Source organism: Chiloscyllium plagiosum, unplaced genomic scaffold (genome assembly GCF_037043375.1).
Source record: "Chiloscyllium plagiosum isolate Xiang-an unplaced genomic scaffold, Cpla_swu_hap1 HiC_scaffold_3, whole genome shotgun sequence".
Lineage (NCBI taxonomy): Eukaryota > Metazoa > Chordata > Chondrichthyes > Orectolobiformes > Hemiscylliidae > Chiloscyllium > Chiloscyllium plagiosum.
Window position 1 is genome coordinate 13275824 of NW_028270141.1, and position 19806 is coordinate 13295629.

Below are 19806 nucleotides of genomic sequence, written 5' to 3' on the forward strand. Positions count from 1 at the left end.
TGATCAAGCTTGATTTATATGATCTGCTGGTGAGACTGGATCTGGAGAATATCAATGCATTAGGGGTAGTTCAGAGGACAATTATTGGACTAGATTTCTGAAGAAGGGTCAATTGATCCGAAATGTCAACTCTATTTTCTCTCCACAGATGCTGTCAGATCTGCTGAGTTTTTGCAGCAAATTCTGGTTTTGTTACTAGACTGATACCTGGAATGAGCATGTTGCCTGAGGTGGAAAGATTGGGCAGAGCTAGACTTGTGACTGCTACACTTTAGAAGAGTTGAAGGTGACTTACTTGAAACACAAGATCCTGAGGGATCTTGACAGGATCAAAGTGTGCTTCCTCGTGTGGGGGGAGTCTTGAATGAGGGGTGACTGTTTGAAAATCAGAGGTTGTCCATTCAAACTGGATCAGGCAAACGCTCTTTCTTTGGAAATTCTTTGGAATGCTCTTCCTGAAATAATCGAGGAATGAAAGTCCTTGCACACTTTTAAGGCAGCGGTAGATGGATCCTGGTTAAACAAATGGCCGAAAGGGTATTAAGGGTAGTTCGAAATGAGAATTTGAGGTTATGTTCTTTACGGAAAGAAACTACCATTCTTATCTAGGCTGGCCTACCCATGACTCCAGACTCAAAATATTGCAATTGATTCTTAACTGCCCTCTGGGCAATTAGGGGTGGGCAATAAAAGCTAGCCTAGCGAAAGACAACCACATCCCATTAATGAGTTTAAAAATATTCAGGGCAGCCATGAGCATATTGATTGGCAAGGTAAAAACAATGACTGCAGATGCTGGAAACCAGATTCAGGATTAGTGGTGCTGGAAAAGAACAGCAGTTCAGGCAGCATCCGAGGAGCAGGAAAAGCCCTTCGTCAGGAATAGAGGCAGAGCGCCTGAACGGTGGAGAGATAAATGAAAGGAGGGTGGGGGTGGGGAGAAAGTAGCATAGAGTACAATAGGTGAGTGGGGATGGGGATGAAGGTGATAGGTCAGGGAGGAGAGTGGGGGAAGGTAGCAAAGAGTACAATGGGTGATTGGGGGTGGGATGAAGGTGATAGGTCAGAGAGGAGGGTGGAGTGGATAGATGGAAAGGAAGATAGGCCGGTAGGACAAGTCATGGGAACAGTGCTGAGCTGGAAGTTTGGAACTGGGGTGAGGTGGGAGAAGGGGAAATGAGGAAACTGGTGAAGTTCACATTGATGCCCTGGGGTTGAAGTGTTCCGAGGCAGAAGATGAGGCATTCTTCCTCCAGGCGTCGGGTGGTGAGGGAGCGGTGGTGAAGGAGGCCCAGGACCTCCATTCCTCGGCAGAGTGGGAGGGGGAGTTGAAATGTTGGGCCACAGGGCGGTATGGTTGATTGGTGTGAGTTGATTGGTGGAGCAGGCTTGTGGGGCTGACTGATATAATGCTGCCTTTAATCTGTACAGTTGCACGGGGTGAATTCAGAGCCTGGCAATCTTGCTTCTTGCCCTCTGCCGGAGATCTGAATTGTGGCTCATATCATTTCTCTTCCTCAAACTCACCAGCTATATTTTCAATGGCGCGAGTTTCTCAGCTGGAGATGGGGGCAGAGGGAACACTTGACACAAGATACAGTGATGTTCCAGAGTCAGTGAAGACAGGCCAGGTTATCGTACCTTGGCCTGAGTCTATCAGAAAGGTTTTGATTTATACACCAACCCTGGGACAGGGCCCCTCAAGACCTAACGCTGCAGCAGTTTAACGAGTGACCTGCTTTGAGGATTTGTCAAGTATAAACCATATCAAGTGTCTCAATTCTCCTCCAGGTATGCCTACCTTGAGGAAGATCTGCTCAAATGGAAGATGCTTGCTGGAAAGTCATTGAAATACCCTAATATTTCACACTCGGAAAGGGAGGTTGCTGGAGAAAATCATCAGGCCCAGCAGCATCTGTGGAAAGAGAAACAGAGTTAGTATCCTAAGTCCAGTTCATCTGCTTCAGAGCTGCAGTTTCAGATTTCCAGCATCTGCAGTTATTTGTTTTTTTTTGGCGTTTAATTTGTTGTCTCTCACACATACCTTTTTAAGGGATTAAGATTGATTTTTCATGTCACATGTTTTACAATTATTCATCTTTTGGTTATATTGTCTGTTTTATATTGCTTGTTAACAGCCTTACCTTTTAAACAGAGCACTCTGAATAACATGATTGGAACCCGCTCAGCACCTCAAATATTATGACTGTGCCCCAAACACTCGACTCGCAACATTAACCATCGTGACATGATGTTCCTGCAGGCAGTTTTCGGTGAAACTGAAAGTTTATTGTGCTGGGCTGTGTGCTATGTCTCTCTAAGAATCAATAACTTCTAAAACCAGTATTTGAATTCCAGTTAGCATTTGATAGGATGACTCAATAAGATTCCAAGTTGTAAGAGTTTTACTGCAATAAACTATGACATCTGGGGTGTAGGACTGTAAGAATGTAGGTGGGAGAGAGAATGAATGCAGTTTCCCAATTTGTTATCCTAAGAGCTAACAGAGAAGACATTTGTTATTCTCTGGAGGACATGCTGCAACCCAAAGGACTAGCCACACTACCATACATCAAGAACATCTCTGAAATGACAGCCAGACTACTGCGACCACTAGGACTTATAACAGCACACAAACCAACAGCCACTCTCAGACAACAACTCACCAGAACGAAGGACCCGATACCCAGCATGAGCAAAACTAACGTAGTGTACAAAATCCCATGCAAGGACTGCACAAAACATTATATAGGACAAACAGGAAGACAGCTAATGATCCGCATCCACGAACATCAACTAGCCACGACATGACCAGCTATCCCTAGTAGCCACACATGCAGACGACAAGCAACATGAATTTGACTGGGACAACACTACCATTATAGGCCAAGCGAAACAAAGAACAGCCAGGGAATTCCTAGAAGCATGGCACTCATCCACAAACTCCATCAACAAACACATTGATCTGGACCCAATATACCGGCCACTACAGTGGACAGCTGAAACTGACAACCGGAAGCGGCAGGGACAGGCCACTATAAATGCCGGAGGAAACACCACAGAAGCGCTTCACAGGAGGCTCCCAAGCACTGAGGATGTCACCTAGACAGGGGACAAAACGTTTGCAACAAAAACTTCCAGCTCGGCGAACAGAACCACAGCAACGAGCACCCGAGCTACAAATCTTCGCACAAACTTTGTTTCTCTTCGTACCATATGTTGCAAATCTGAAGTGTGTGAGATGGTTGAGTTTTGGGACTGGCTCTCTAAATGTTCATCCAACAGATTCTAATTCAAAATTAATATTTGATAGAGCAAACAAAAAAAAAGGATCAAGCAGAGAATGGATCATCCATCAAGCTTTCCCTGCCAAGCGAATCTACCTCAACTTTATACCTTCCCAAACCATCCACATCACCCTTTGATTCACTGGGAAACACAACAGTATTCTCCATTGGCCTTGAGTACACTCAGCAACTGAACATTTGCCTCTGGGGTAAATGGTGACAAATTATCAGAGGATGAGGGACACTCAGTTCTTTACAAATTATTTTCTTGATTGCTTTCCCTGTGGATTGATAGCATTCTGCAAGAATGTAAACAATTGCACACACAATCTCCAAAACTAGGCTGGCTACTTCCTACTGACAAAACTGAAAATGACCAGGTCGGTGTTTGTTATATTTAATCCTGTGCACTTCATAGATTGTCATAATATTTAATAATATTTCCATTACTACTGCCATCCTGAAAGCTGTGCAATGATGTCTGTTGTTTATGATCCTGGTGTTACATGAGGGATAGTGTTACATGAGGGATAGTGTTAAATATGCGGGCAAAATAGTAATAAAGCCTCATCTAACATACATTAACTGACAAACATTTTCAAAATGATCATTAAATTACTGAGGTAAAGAAAACAAGCATAGCGGTTGCAATACTAATACATTTTGACAAGGAAATTACAAAGACTGACCTTTAATATTAAGAATAATTCATTGCTGCAGTGACATTAGCTGTGTACTTTCAAACATGCCTGCAGCCTGACATATTTTAAACTCGTAATGTCAGGATGACTGCATCAGAACTGTTTTAAGTCTAAAGTTAGGTGAAGATGGAGCCATGCATTATTCATGGAGGAGCTGCAATCTAATTATCAAGCTTTCATGGATTATTACGTCCAATGTTGCAACACTTGTTTTGAAGAATTCACTGCAAGCCACTACATTTCACGAGATTGCCAGCGAGGGGAGAAATGCCGACTTTGGAGCTGTTGGGCAGCAGGCAACGACCCTAGCAGAAAGGGTCTGAGCTGATTCTTCCAAAAGGATCTCCTTCTTCTCCAAAAGCTAATAGGAAGGCAAATAAGGATTGGAAATCAACAGTGCAAGGCCCACCATTCCCTCAGTTTTAATGTTATTATGGTGCCGTTGGACGTAATTAATATTTCAAGATGAAATCAAAACACTTTGCATTTAAATGACAGAACTACACCACGAGGCTATACATGTTTAAATTAAAACAAACATTGTAATGAGAAATGAAACAAAGCAAGTGCCATTAATTTAACATTATAACTTATGTTCTAAACTCAGTTCTATTTTTACTCTGCCCCAAGAGTTACTTTATCTGAATAAATCTTTACAGTTCTTTTCTGGGTCCAATCCAAATGCAGTCACAGCTCATAAGTATTCACTTGAAAACTCTTCAGTGCTCCAGCCATCCTGCAAGATAAGGTTCTAGAGCACAGTTTCTTTGGCTATATGACCCTCCATTTTATTTTCTTCACAGACTCTGTGACTGTCGATACTTGAGCTCCATGATCATGTTGCCAGCAGATATCCAACTGTCTTTCCACAGTATTCCAAGATCCAGACACAGTGAGCACCAGTACAGCTTTCATCCACTAACTGCAAAGGGAAAATGTTTCATAATGTTCCACTTAACAGGTTATTGTACAAAACCAAAGTCCATGGGATTGGTGGCAATTGACAAGCCTGAAGTGAGCATTGGTTGGCAGACCGGACACCAGCTTTACTTTCTTCAAGTAAAAGATGTAACTTTGAGTACCGACATGCTGACTCTTCATGGAACATTCCTTGTTCTAGTCCTCCTTAACTGGCTACCAGAAAGTTTATTCTGGTAGACTGACAACATAGTCAGTCTTGCTTCCTACTCTCATCCAGAATTGGAAATTGAAAACTTTACTGCCTACTCCTTTGTCCAACTAGTCATTTCAGACTCCTCCCTTCCCTTCCCTGACTGTTCTGTTTCCATTTTTGCAGATAGAGCATCCACCAATTCCATTTCAAACCCACGGAATACCAGTTATCGTGACTGGATTTCCTCAAACCCTGCATATTGTAAGAAGTCAATTCTATTCTCCCTGTTTCTCCATTTCTATTGCATCTTTTCGAATGATGCCAACAGGGATGCTCCCAACATGTCTTCTTTTTGCCGTTTCTATGGAGGGGTCAACTTTAGAAAGGTCTTTGATAAGGTTCCTCATGGTAGACTGGTTAATAAGGTTTGATCACATGGGATCCAGGGAGAGTGATCCATTTGGATGCAAAATTGGCTTGACAGTAGGAGACAGAGGGTGGTGGTAGAGGGCAGTCATTCAGACTGAAGGCCTGTGACCAGCAGTGTTCTGCTGGTCCACTGTTGTTTGTTATTTATAATAACTATTTGGTTGAGAAGAAAGTGAGTGGTTACATGGTTAAGAAGGTTGAGGATGACACCAAAAATGTTGGAATGGTGGACAGGGAAGAAAGTTATCTAGGAGTACAATGGGATCTTGATCAACTGGGCCAGTGGACCTAGGAATGGCAGATGGGGATTAATTCAGATGAATGCAAAGTGTTGCATTTTGGTAAGATAAAGCAGGGCAGGACTTAAACATGTAATGGTAGGGTCCTCGGGAGTGTTGTCAAACAGAGAGACCTAAGGATACAATATAGTCCCTTCAAAGTTAAATCACAGGTAGACAGGGTGGTGAAGGCAGCATTTGACATGCTGTCTTTCATTGGTCAGAGCAATGAGAACAGGTGTCTGGACATCATGTTATAGCTGTACAAGAAATTAGTAAGGCTGCATTTGGAGTACAGTACACAATTCTGGTCTCCCTGCTATAGAAAAGATGTTATGGAAAGGGTACAAAAAAGATTTACAAGGGTGTTATCAAGACTGGATGATTTGAGTTATAAAGAGATGTTGGCTAGACTGGGATTTGTTTCTCTGCAGAATAACAGGCTGAGGAGTGACCTTATAGAAGTTTATAAAATCATGAGGGGCATGGATAAAGTGAATAGCAAGGGACATTTCCCAGGTAGGAGAGTTCAAAACTAGAGGACATAGATTTAAGGTGAGAGGGGAAAGATTTAAAAAGGGACCTGAGGGTGCTGAACAGGCTGCCAGAGGCGGTAATGGAAGCAAGTACAATTTTATCACTTATGAAACATTTAGACAGGTATATGGATGGGATAGGTACAGAGGCATATGGGAGGAGAAAGTGAGGACTGCAGATGCTGGAGATCAGAGCTGAAAATGTGTTGCTGGAAAAGCGCAGCAGGTCAGGCAGCATCCAAGGAACAGGAGAATCGACGTTTCGGGCATGAGCCCGAAGAAGATTCCTGAAGAAGGGCTCATGCCCGAAATGTCGATTCTCCTGCTCCTTGGATGCTGCCTGACCTGCTGCGCTTTTCCAGTAACACATTTTCAGCAATGAGGCATATGGACCAAACGCAGGAAAATGGGGCCTTTTCAATTGTGAAAACTGGTCAGCATGGACAAGTCTGGCCAAAGGCCCTGTTTCCAAGTTGTAGACCTCTATGACTCTGACTCTAACTTCGAACAACTACAACAATCTTCCTTTGTATTCTGTATGACATCAGTGTCAAAGTTTTCCCCTTGATTCCCACCGATGGCTCATTCCTGAAGAAGGGCCTGTGCCCGAAACGTCGAATCTCCTGTTCCCTGGATGCTGCCTGACCTGCTGTGCTGTTCCAGCAATAAAGTTTCAACTCCCACCGATGTTAGTTTTGCTGGGGTTACGTTTTGCCACATTTGGTTAAATGCTGCCTTCTAGTCACCAGATCTCATTGATCAGATAACTTGCTGCTTAGGATTTGGGGAAAGCGAATACTACTAGGGGCTATTTTGTGACAGAAGCTGTTTGATTGGCAGCCAGCATTCACACACACCACAATTTGCATGGCTGATCATAGTCACCAGCTCTGCATCATTTGCAAAAGAGGTCACCGCAGCGTTCATCAGGGCTAGAAGAATCAGGCTAGCAGCCAGGACTCTGGAGGAGTGTACATTTCATGCTGGTTTTTGTCCTTGAATGCTGGCAACCTGAGTAATGTTGCCAGAGTGAATAGAGTTTCAGGACGTTCAGCTCTTGTGACAATCACATAAACTGATTCAGAGACAGAATGATGATTATTGTCATTATAACGAGAGAAAGGCTTTTTCATATATACTCAGGCAAACTGCACAATTTCAGGAGTACAGGTGAAGTTGGACTAGCTGGTTGGGAGCACAAATGGATACACTTTCATTCATTAAGATAAAGGTAAAGTTCTGCACGGTTGCATAAGATTAGAAAGCAACATGAACGATTGTCATTCAAATTGGAGAGTGGAAAGGGACCCTGAGGAGGTTTGCCATTGGTCAGTAAAAGCATCATGACTTGGTTCTGAGGAAGGGTCTCTCAACCCGAAACGTACACTCTGATTTCTCTCCGTAGATGCTGTTGGACTTGCTGAGCTTTTCCATTAATTTGTGCTTTTAGTACTTGGTCCATGATTGATTTGTGGGGTGGGAAGAGATTATTTGATGGCAAGCGGTGTGGGAGAGGGCTGTGGGCTCCAGTTTCAATGTAAAACAAGGAAGAAACATTTCCCAGTGAGGTTATCCCATTGATATACAAGAGCATCAAAATCACAAGGGTTTCTGGAGTATTCTGGAACAGCCTCAGATCAGCATGTTACATAGAATTGCTTTGGAAGAATTGTGCTCACTTTTTTTTTCAAACTGCTGTTGTTTGGCAGAAAAGTTACTGGTCCTGCTGGATGAGAATGATCCCAATTCACAGCCCCTAAATGACACTGAGGCTGGAAGGACAACAAGGAAACAATTGAAGCTGCGCTGGTCTTTCATAGTCTACAGTTTGCAAATAGTCCTCTAATTTTTCTCTCAGAATCTCAAAGTTTTGACAGTGCACCTAAAGGCAATGCGTTCTGGAGCACACCTTGACTTTCTACATTAGGAAGGTGAAAGGATTATATAATCAGACCACATGAAATTCCTCATTCATAGGCAGCACGGTGGCATAGTGGTTTGCACCGCTGCCTCAAAACACCAGGGATTCGGGTTCAATGCCAGCCTTGGGTGGCTAAGTGGAGTTTGCACATTCCCTCTGTGTCTGTATGGGTTTCCTCAAACAATCCAAAAAGGTGCAGGTTTGGGTGGATTGGCCATGGGAAATTGTCCCCAGTGATCAAGGATGTGTAGAGTAGGTGGGTTATGTGGAAATGTGGGGTTATAGAGTGGGGGGGGTTGTAGGTCTGGGTTGGTATGGTCTTGATGAGCCAAATGGCCTGCATCCATGCTATAAGGATTCTATTATTCAAGTTAACTCCGATAATTGGAGGGACGGTTGGTTAGTTCAGTTGGTTGGATGGTTAATTCACAATGCTGAATGACGTCAACAGTGTGGGTTCAATTCAGGCTCAGGTCACCATGATGGATGGTCCTGCTCTCTCAACCATGCCCCTTGCCTGAGATGTGGTGACCCTCAGATCGAACTCACCACCAGTCATCTTTTTCTAACAAGACCACATGACCATGGCGACCTTACCTTTATTCCCAATTCCTTCGTCTCCGCCACATCTGCTCTCAGGAGGACCAGTTTCAATACCAAACAACCCAGATGGCCTCCTTCTTCAAAGACCGCAATTTCCCCCCAGATGATTGACGATGCTCTCCTCCACTTCCCGCTCCTCTGCCCTTGAGCCGCGCCCCTCCAATCGCCACCAGGACAGAACCCCACTGGTCCTCACCTACCACCCCACCAACCTCCATATACATCGTATCATCCGTTGTCATTTCAGCCACCTCCAAACGGACCCCACCACCAGTGATATATTTCCCTCCCCTCCCCTATCAGCGTTCCGAAAAGACCACTCCCTCCGTGACTCCCTCGTCAGGTCCACAGCCCCCACCAACCCAACCTCCACTCCCGGCACCTTGCCCTGCAACCGCAAGAAATGCAAAACTTGCGCCACACCTCCCTCCTTACTTCCCTCCAAGGCCCCAAGGGATCCTTCCATATCCGCCACAAATTCACCTGCACCTCCACACACATCATTTACTGCATCCGCTGCACCCGATGTGGCCTCCTCTATATTGGGGAGACAGGACGCTTACTTGTGGAACGTTTCAGAGAACACATCTGGGAACCTGGACCAACCAACCCAACCACCCCGTGGCTCAACACTTCAACTCCCCCTCCCATTCCACCAAGGACATGCAGGTCCTTGGACTCCTCCATCGCCAGACCATAGCAACACGACGGCTGGAGGAAGAGCACCTCATCTTCCACCTTGGAACCCTCCAACCACAAGGGATGAACTCAGATTTCTCCAGTTTCCTCATTTCCCCTCCCCCCACCTTGTCTCAGTCCCAACCCTTGAACTCAGCCCCACCTTCCTAATCTGCAATCTTCTTCCTGACCTCTCCGCCCCCACCCCCACTCCGGCCTATCACCCCCACCTTAACCTCCTTCCACCTATCGCATTTCCAACGCCCCTCCCCCAATGCCCTCCTCCCTACCTTTTATCTTAGCCTGCTTGGCACACTTTCCTCATTCCTGAAGAAGGGCTCATGCCTGAAATGTCGAATCTCCTGCTCCTTGGATGCTGCCTGACCTGCTGCGCTTTTCCAGCAACACATTTTCAGCTCTACTGAACAAGGAGTAACCACAGGGAATGTGACTGTGCTGGATGCTGCTAAGATCTTGAGAAGATGTGTACAGGGAGTCAAGGATATGACTGTTGTTGACATTGGTTCATCATTAGGGGTTTTGTAGTTGCAATGACAGAGAAGATGATGGCAGTAGGTCCAACTTCAGAAGGCATTCTACATCTCAAATCAGTGCGTTATTAGAACTTGTTCCTTCTTGCAGTATCTCAGCTGAATGTCATCGCTATGCCACGAGATTGCTATCAGGTCTTCAGGGTCCTTTGTAATGGAAGGGAGGCCAACATCTTCCAGTATTCCTCAAACCATAGTGAATATGTCACTAATCTGGTCACACTTAGGTTAGGAATCACATGGAGGTAAAGCCAAAGAAAACCTGAAGAAGAAGGACACATTACAATGTGTACAAGTTGATTCTATACACTAAACATATTGTATGGAGAATACCTTTTACACAAACTTGGATATCCTCAATAGTCTTCATATATAATACAAAACATTGAGCTAAAATACACAGCTTTGACTCTCCCAAACAGCAAAATGGTTGCATCCTCATTAACAATCCAGGGGGAAGTGTAGCATTCTAGTGCAGAAATGTGCTGCTGATTATTGGGAAGCAAAAGGGCATTGAGTCATAGAGCGCTACAGTACAGATTAAGGACCTTCAGCCCATCAAGTCTGCATATAACTCTATCAACTCAAGATAAAAAGAACACAGGCAACATTGTCCAAATTGATTCGGTCGTAGTGAATTTCTCAAATGGGTGGATGAGGGGGTTGGCCTGACACATATTATGGAGATTTATTCCAGGGTCTATCCAATCATTCTGGCCTTGGAGTCGTACACATTTTAGAATGAGCATCCAGCTTCACTGGGGATTCATATTCGACAGAGGTCAGCATGTAACTCGCTCCAAGAGATGGCTCTGAGCTGCCTGCATGAATTTGTTTCCGCTTCTGCAGCCAATGAAAGGCTGTGCTCAAGGAACACTTATTGCCCTTGATTGAATGAATAATTACTGCTGTCATCAAATTCCTGTACACCGAACAAATATTTAAATAATGTAAATAGAGCAAAATCCATCAGAGGACATGCATCTTATTGCAAGCTGCAGGGCAACATCAGCACTCAGGACACAAGCAGACATGACAGTTATCATGACAGTTATCAAATGCCTTCAGAATATTTCAACAGTGAACAAGGCTAATACCCAGTTAAACAATGATGTAATTATTTTCAGATGCTGCTGGCTCCCTCGTAAGATTAGGTTGTCAACAACAGACATATCCTTGACTCCCTGCACTCATCTTATCAAGTTCTTAGCAGTATCCTGCACAGTCACGCTCCTTGCGGTTGCTGTACTATGGAACAAAACTATAATTATCTTCAGGCATTGTACGTGATGGCGTTATCCTCAGGGATTGCACATGACAACATAAGCATTAACATTCATGATTCTAGACTCCAAAATACTATTGAAAGTACCTTTCACTTTTGGCTGAATGAAAAGGAAAATTGGAGTTCTATAGCAACCTTTCAATTCACAACATATTGCAAGGTGGCTAATAAGCAATGATTGAAATTCAGAATTGTCGTGTTTGATGTTGCATGATCTTGTCATGTGACTCAAATCTATTGGCAATGAACTAGGAGATATGGCAGTTTTGCTCAAAATTAAGGATTTGATTTTCAAAATAATAGAAAGATTTTTCACCATTATGAAATAGTGGTCAAACCTGGAAATAAAGGTTCCCGCACCCAAATATAGCATCTACTATGTTCATGGGTTTGGGTCATTTTCCATGCAGATTTCATGGACGTAACTACCTCCATTTCTGTGTGACCGTGACCAGATTGAGCCAATATACAATAGTTAATGTGTTACCCTCAATGAACCCTGTCACCTGATCATTTAAAGATAACTCAAAAAGAACAATTAAAGGTTCAGAGTTCAATAGTGATAATCATAGAATCCCTACAGCGTGGACACAGGCCACTTGGCCCAACAAGTCCACACTGACTCTCTGAAGAGTAACCCATTCCCCTACATTTACCCCTGTATAATGTACCTAACCTTCACATCCCTGAACACTATGGGCAATATAGCATGGCCAATTCGCCTTACCTACACATCTTTGGATTGTAGGAGGAAACCGGTGCACCCAAAGGATACTCATGCAGACGCGGGGGGAGTGTGCAGTCTCCACACAGACAGTCGACCGAGGCTGGAATTAAAACAGGGTCCCTGGTGCTGTGAGGCAACAGTGCTAACCACTGAGTCACCATGCAATCCATAAACGTATGGAATTTAATTCCCCAACACCCCAAAGTGAGAGGTAGGAATGTTTGGAGATGGAAGAATTGTTTGTTGAGCTGGGATGATGTGTGATATATATAGGGATACAGATGAGAACGTGAAGGGAATGATAAGTAAGCTTGTGGGTGACATGAAGATAGACTGAATGGTTAATAGTGAGGAATAGAGAGATAGTGAGGACTGCAGATGCTGGAGAGTCAGAGTCGATGAAGTGTGGTACTGGAAAAAGCACAGCAAGTCAGGCAGCATCTGAGGAGCAGGAGAGTCGGCGTTTTGGGCAGAACCCTTAATCAGGACTCTGATGAATAGTGAGGGACATAAGAACTAGGAGCAGGAGTGGGCCACCTGGCCTGTCAAGCCTGATGCACCTTTCAATAAGATCATGGTTGATCTTTTTGTGAACTCAGCTCCACTTGTCAACCTGCCCATCATAACTCTTAATTCCTTGACTATTCATGGTTTGATTAGCTATAGTTAGCATGGCTTTGTGAGGGGAAAGTCATGCCTCACAAACCTTACTAAATTCTTTGAGCATGTGACAAAACTCATTGATGAAGGTAGAGCAGTGGATGTGGTGTACGTAGATTTTAGCAAGGTTCCCCATTGCTAAGGTTTCCCATTGTAGGATCATTCAGAAAGTAAGGAGACATGGGATACGGGGAAATCTGGCTGTCTGGATACATAGGAAACAGAAGGTGGTGGTAAATGGAAAGTATTCAGCCTGGAGCTTGACGACCAGAGGTATTCCACAGGCATCGGTTCTGGAACTTCTGATCTTTATGATTTTTATAAATGACTTGGATGAGAAAGTGGAAGGGCGGGTTAGTAAATTTGCCAATAACATGAAGGTTGGTGGAATGGTAAATATGTGGAGGGCTGTTGTAGGTTGCAACAGAACATCAACAGAATGCAGAACTGGGATGATAAATGGCAGATGGAGTTCGACCTGGAACAATGTGAAGTGATTCACTTTGGAAGGTTGAATTTGAATGCAGAATACAGGGTTAAAGGTAGGATTCTTTGCAGGGTGGAGGAACAGAGAGATTTGGGGTCTATGTAAATAGATTCCTCAAGGTTGCCACACATGTTGACAGGGTTGTCAAGAAGGTGTATGGTGTATTGGCTTTCATTAGCAGGAGGATTCAGTTTAAGAGCCGTGAGGTTATACTGCAGCTCTATAAAGCCCTGGTTAGACCACACTTGGAATATTGTGTTCAGTTCTGGTTGCTTCATTACAGGAAGGATGTGGAAACTTTAGAGAGGGTGCAGAGGAGACTTACCAGGATGCTGCCTGGACTGGAGGACATGTCTTATGAAGAAAAGTTGAGGGAATTGGGGTTTTTCTCTTTGGACTGAAGAAGGATGAGACATGACTTGATAGAGGTATACAAGATGATAAGAAGAATAGATAGAGTGGATAGCCAGAGACTTTTTTCCAAGGATGGAAATGGCTATCACAAGGGGGCATAATTTTAAGGCAATTAGAAGAAGGTTTAGGGGAGATATCAGAGGTAGGTTCTTTACGCAAAGCGTGGTGGGTATGTGGAATACATTACCAGTGGTGGTAGTAGAGTCAGATATATTATGGACATTAAAGCAACACTTGGAAGATAGTACAATGATGGGTATGTAGGTTAATCTGATCTTAGAGGTGCACAAAAGGTCAGCATAACATCGAGAGGTGAAAGGCCTATACTGTGCTATACTGTTCTATGTTCTAAAAACGTACCTATCTTTGCCTCAAAGACATCCAATGAGGTAGCCTCAACTGCTTCACTGGGCAGGGAATTCCACAGATTTACAACCCTTTGGGTGAAGGTGTTTCTCCTCAACTCAGTCTTAAAAATCTGCTCCCCCTTACTTTGATGTTATACTCCCTAGTTCTGGTTTCACCCTGCCAGTGGAAGCAACCTCCCTGTTTCTATCGCATCTATTCCCTTCATAATTTTACAGGAAGGTGTTGGGGGTGGGGGTGGGGGGGGGGGGTGGGGGTTGGTTAGATGGGCAGATCAGTGGCGAGGGGTTTTAACCCTGCCAATAGTGAAGCAATGCGCTTCGGAAGAAGTAACAGGACAAGGCAGTACACAATGATTGGTGAGACACTAGGAAGTTCAGAGGAACACAGATCTTGGGGTAATTGTTCACAGGTCCCAGGACAGATTAATAGTGTAGTTAAAAAGGCATTTGGGACACTTGTTTTTACCAGTCATGATACAGATTATAAAACAACAATGTCATGTTGGAACTACACAAGCTATAGGAAGGATTAAATTGTTCTGGTGGAGGTGTAAGAGAGATTCCCCAGGGTGTTAACTGGGGTGGAACATGTAAGCGATGAAGAGAGGCTGGACAGGCTCAGGTTGTTTTCCTCAAAGCAGAGAAACCAGGGAGTGGATTAAGGTGTACAAGATGATGTGGGGCAAGATCAGGGTGGACAGGAAGCAGCTGTTCCCCTTTAGTTGAAGGGTCAAAATCAGGGGTGCAGAATTTTGAGTTGAATGTCAGGAAGTATCGAGGAGATTTGAGGAAGTGTGTTGCACCAGAGGGTGGAAGTAATCTGGAATGCCCTGCCTGGGAGGGCAGTTGAGACCAGAAACCTCACAACCTTTAAAAAGCACATGGATGAGCACTCAAATGTCAAAGGACTCAATACTTTGGGCCAATTGCTGGAAAGTAGGACTACTGCAGATAGGTCCGTGCAGACTCAATGGGCCAAAGAGCTTCTGAATGAGTGCAGAGAAGATGTTCTGTGATTATATTCCAGGTAGAAAGAATCATGCACTGTGACATGTATGCCAGGAATTGGAGACACGGGGATAGGGATCACACTTTCTTTTCACTCGCTAACTCAAATCATTAACTATAATTGTCTGCACTAGTGCTGAGCAAAGGTGGGGACACTGATGCAAGGTGCTGTTAGGTGATTGTGTCGCTGATTGTGAGTATTGTTCCAGACTGCTAGAAAGGGGGAATGTCTGTGGTAATGTTTCGTCATTGAAGTACCAGGGATGACTCCTTATTTAGCAACATAGTGTGTGAAATATTATTGAAACTAAATGTACAACTCCGTATCAATGACTGAGTCAGAGATCAAGATTAAGAATATAATTGCAGTAGTCTGAAGTCTGGAGGAAATACAAACTTCACATTGTACATTCACTCCCTCATTGTAGCACTCAGCTTTGGTCCAATGGCCTGCAATGTCTTGCTACTTTGCTAGCTTTTGTCTGCTCCCTTCCATTATGAATCCATGTTGTTCTGAGATTGTATAAGTTTAAGCAGTACAGACAGTGATGTGCAGCAGCCCATTTCCCAGTGCATTGTAGCTGGGATCAAATTACCATGAGTCAAGAAGCTTTATTAATTTCTCAAGATTTGTTGTGTTGGGAGGAATTTTAATGATTGAGGAGCCTATGGGTGTAATTGCTGGTGGGAGATTAAACGTGGCTAAATATCAGTTTGTGACGGTGCAAATCCAATAGATTTATTGAGAATACATTTGGCTGCATGAGCATTATCCTCTTTTGAGAGGATAAATATTTCATTGAATGGAGCAGGGTGGCAGCAAGAATGTTATGCCACATTATGAATTCATGTCCAGAAGTCCATCAGTGATTCAACTGGGTCAGGAAAGATGTATACCATTCCAAATTCAGCTATCCCTCTCTTACACATCACCTCTGGCCACCAACTTCTCAATCCATGTTCCCAGGGGAAAATATCTTTCTCCAGCTCCTCATTGCATCTCACTGTACATCAAATTATGTCTCATTACGGTGAGGTTAAATATGTGACTGTGTCAAGGACTGAGCAAGCGATCAAGAAATAAAGGAGGCCACTCTGTGGTCTGCAGATGCTGGAGATAAGAGTTGAGAGTGTATTGCTGGCAAAGCACAGCAGGTCAGGCAGCATTCCGATGCAGAATAATCATGTTTTGGGCCGGAGCCCTTCATCAGGAAATAAAGATCAAGAAATAAAGCATGGCTTCGACCCTCGTGAAACATAATTAAACTTCTCTCTGTCTTTGTTCAAATCTTAGTTTCACTATTTCCACCTTTGCATCAACTCACTCCAGTTTAAGTTACATGATGCAGGGTTTGTCATGATAATGGCACCAAACTCAGAAGTAATATCCATAATAATTAGATTGTTGTGTCAACATGCCACAGCTCTGATGTGCTAAAAGCTTTATTTCCAGTTCTCTCACTTGATATTGTAACTCCCTGCCCCCACACCACACCCCACTCTATCCTATATATTTCTCAAAGCTTGTTGTGAGAACTATTGAGCGTTCTTAATGTTCCTTGTTGCACACCGTATAACCTAATCAGCTGGTGAATGTATAATATATATATATGTAGTGGAGCCCGGTGGCAATGTGCAGTAAACATTCAGTAACCATGTATTCTCATCATAGAACTGCAAAGGACGTATACTATTGTTGGTCATAACTAAGGAGTAGGTTCTTGTTATTACAAGGGCACAAGTGAGTAGTGCTGATGCTGAAGATTAGAGTCAAGATTAAAGTAGTGCTGGAAAAGCACAGCAGGTCAGGCAGAATCCGAGGAGCAGGAAAATCAACATTTCGGGCAAAAGCCCTTCATCAGGTTCCTTGACTCTTGTTATTACAACATGTACTATAGCTTTGTCTTAGCAGATTTTCTGAGGTCAGCCACGTTGATTTGTATTTATGATGTTTTGTAGGTGACACTTATTCTCTAAACTGTGTGTTTTCAAGCCTAGTATGGAAAATATTCACTTGTTTTGCATTAGTGAAGAACAATTTTGCTGTCCCTCATCTCACGGATGAACATTTGAAGTGCTCAGTCATCAAACAAGCTCTCTGAGCCTGAGAGACCTGCAGTTTCCACAACTGGGAAGGTGTAAACTAATCACTAACAAATATGTGCAGAGAATTAATGCCTCTCTAATGCAATTATCAGTTGCCCAATCTTAATACTACATCTGCCCTATCATTGATCAGTTTTTATATGTTGTTTTCAATAAACATTGACTCAAGAATAAAGAAATCACAACAATATGGGAAGATAACTGGTAGATTTTCACTTTCTCAAAATGTTTTCGTCAAGAATTCTTCCAGGCTACATGACTAAAACAAATACCAAAAATATTCTTAATTTGGAAGAGATATTTAACATATAATTTGATTGTCCCCTTCCCTCTAAAGATTCCTATTTTGGATCTCCACTCTTAGCATGAATCCACTGTGCTGGCATGATCCATAGTATTCATCAGCAAACAATTTCTTAGTAAATCCTGCAGATCAGCATATTGTTCCATTCTGGTTGTTAATGACCAAGCTGGGAAAGCTTAGAACCAGCCAAATCCATAGCAGATGCTACACAGTATGTTGCATACATTCTTCATGGCCAATGCTCCTGTTCACTCTCCCGAATTAATCGGAATCCAAAATAAATAAAGACCGAAACTATTTTACTGAATAAGTAAAGATGGATCTGTGTTTGGCAGCTTACATCCATCCACTATGTAAAAAACTGAGGTTAGATATTGTTGTCCTATGTAAAGAATTACCTTTCACTCCTGTGGGTAGTCAACAGAAGTGAGAATTCTTTCTGATCACAACCCTGAAGTCCTATTATATTTCCATTTCAATCATGATGTTACTGTTTGCCTAGTCTGTAATCAGAACTGTTCAACTTTTGGACATTTGTCTACTAGATCAGTTATTGAAACAAACATGCATTGTAGGAAGTCTTGAGCATTCTGCCTGAGGTCTGTGTAACCAGGTCTTTCTCCAGATTACCAAACGGAAACAATTTAACTGGAAGATCATCCATATTGAAGACAGAAATCATTCTCTTTAAGATGATTTCTGATTTTGGTGACACAATGTTATATGCTACCTCAGAAGATGATCAGCATGCCTATGTACTTCCACCATTTTGTTTAGCATCACTATAATTCTTGGTAATAAATTTCCAATCTTCCTCTCTTTGTTCCTCATTTCAATGCAATGGAGCAGAGGACACATCTTGATTATGTAAAATTCAGTGTTCAGTTTGTTCTTAAATGTACGCAATTCAAAATATTAGTTTTTAAGAAGTTAGGAGTAGGGACAGATCGGTCTTGGAAGTTTGTTGGAATCCTTCCTGCACTGTAGTGTACAACAATTCTATTCTTAAAAAAATACTCTTCCTAGTCATTTTACCTGTGCTACTGGTGTCGAGAATGAGCATTAGTTTTGGATAGAGCAGAGCAATGTTTAGCCTAAGATAGATTTAATTGCATGTTATTGCATTTTTATATCCTCACCAAGATTACCGAGCTACAGGAAGGCATGCTGTATGACAATGGAAGAAAGAGAAATGGGAGTCGACCAGACAGCCCGTGAAGCCTGCCCCTCTATGTGCCACACTCATGACTCACCTGTGCTTCAACTCAACTTTTCTGATGACTTACTATAGCCCCAGATTCGTTGAGAGATCAAAACTTAGTCCATTGCAATCTCAAATGTATTCGATGTTGGAGCAAGAATAGAATGTCATATTCCACAGCAGAACTAGTGGCTCAGTGGTTAGCACTGCTGCCTTATAGCACCAAGGACCCGAGTTCAATTCCAACCTTGGATGACTGTGTGGAGTATGCGCATTCTCCCTGTGTCTGTGCGGGTCTCCTTCAGGTGCTCTAATTTCCTCCCACAGTCCAAAGATATGCAAGTTAGGTAGCCTGGCCATGAAAAATTGCCCATAGCATTAGGTGCATTCATCAGAGGGGAATGGATCTGGGTGGGTTGGTCTTCGAAGGATCACTATGGACTTGTTGGGCTGAAGGCCTGTTTCTGTACTGTAGGGAATCTAATTTTCAAAAAAGAATGTAAGAAATAGGAGTATGATTAGGCCATCTGGAACATCAAGCCTGCTCCACCTTTCAATAAGATCATGGCTCATCTTTTCATGGACTCAGTTCCACTTACCCGCCTGCTCACCATAACCCCTAGTTCCTTCACTGTTCAAAAATCTATCTATCTTTATCTTAAAACCATTCAACGAGGTTGCCTCAACTGCTTCACTGAGCAGAGAATTCTACAGATTTGCAATCATTTAGGTGAAGAAATTCCTCCTGAACACAGTCCTAAATCTCCTTTCCCCGATTTTAAGGCTACATTCCCTCATCCTAGTTTCACCTGCCAGTGGAAACAACCTCCCTCTTCAAACCTATCTAATCACTTCTTAATTTTATGTGTTTCTATACAATCTCCTCTCGTTCTTCCAAATTCCAATGAGTGTAGTCCCAGTTTAATCAACCTCTCCTCAAATGCCAGCCCTCTCAATTCCAGAATCAACTTAGTGATCCTCCTCTGCACCTCCTCCAGTGCCAGTACATCCTTTCTCAAGTAAGGAGACCAAAACTGTGCACAGTCCTCCAGGTGTGGCCTCATCAGCACCCTGTTCAGATGCAGCGTAACCTCCCTGTTTTTAAACTCAATCCCTTTAGTAATGAAGAACGACAGCAACTCAATGTT

At 43.1% G+C, this 19806-nt stretch overlaps 1 long non-coding RNA gene across 1 annotated transcript in view; it reads right to left on the minus strand.

Annotated features, from left to right (window-relative positions):
• LOC148150518 (uncharacterized) overlaps positions 1-19806 on the minus strand; it is a 158024-nt gene that overhangs the window by 46389 nt on the left and 91829 nt on the right. The window contains exon 2 of the long non-coding RNA XR_015751774.1: positions 1802-1915. This is a non-coding gene — a long non-coding RNA (uncharacterized LOC148150518). The remainder of the gene's footprint in view (positions 1-1801; positions 1916-19806) is intronic.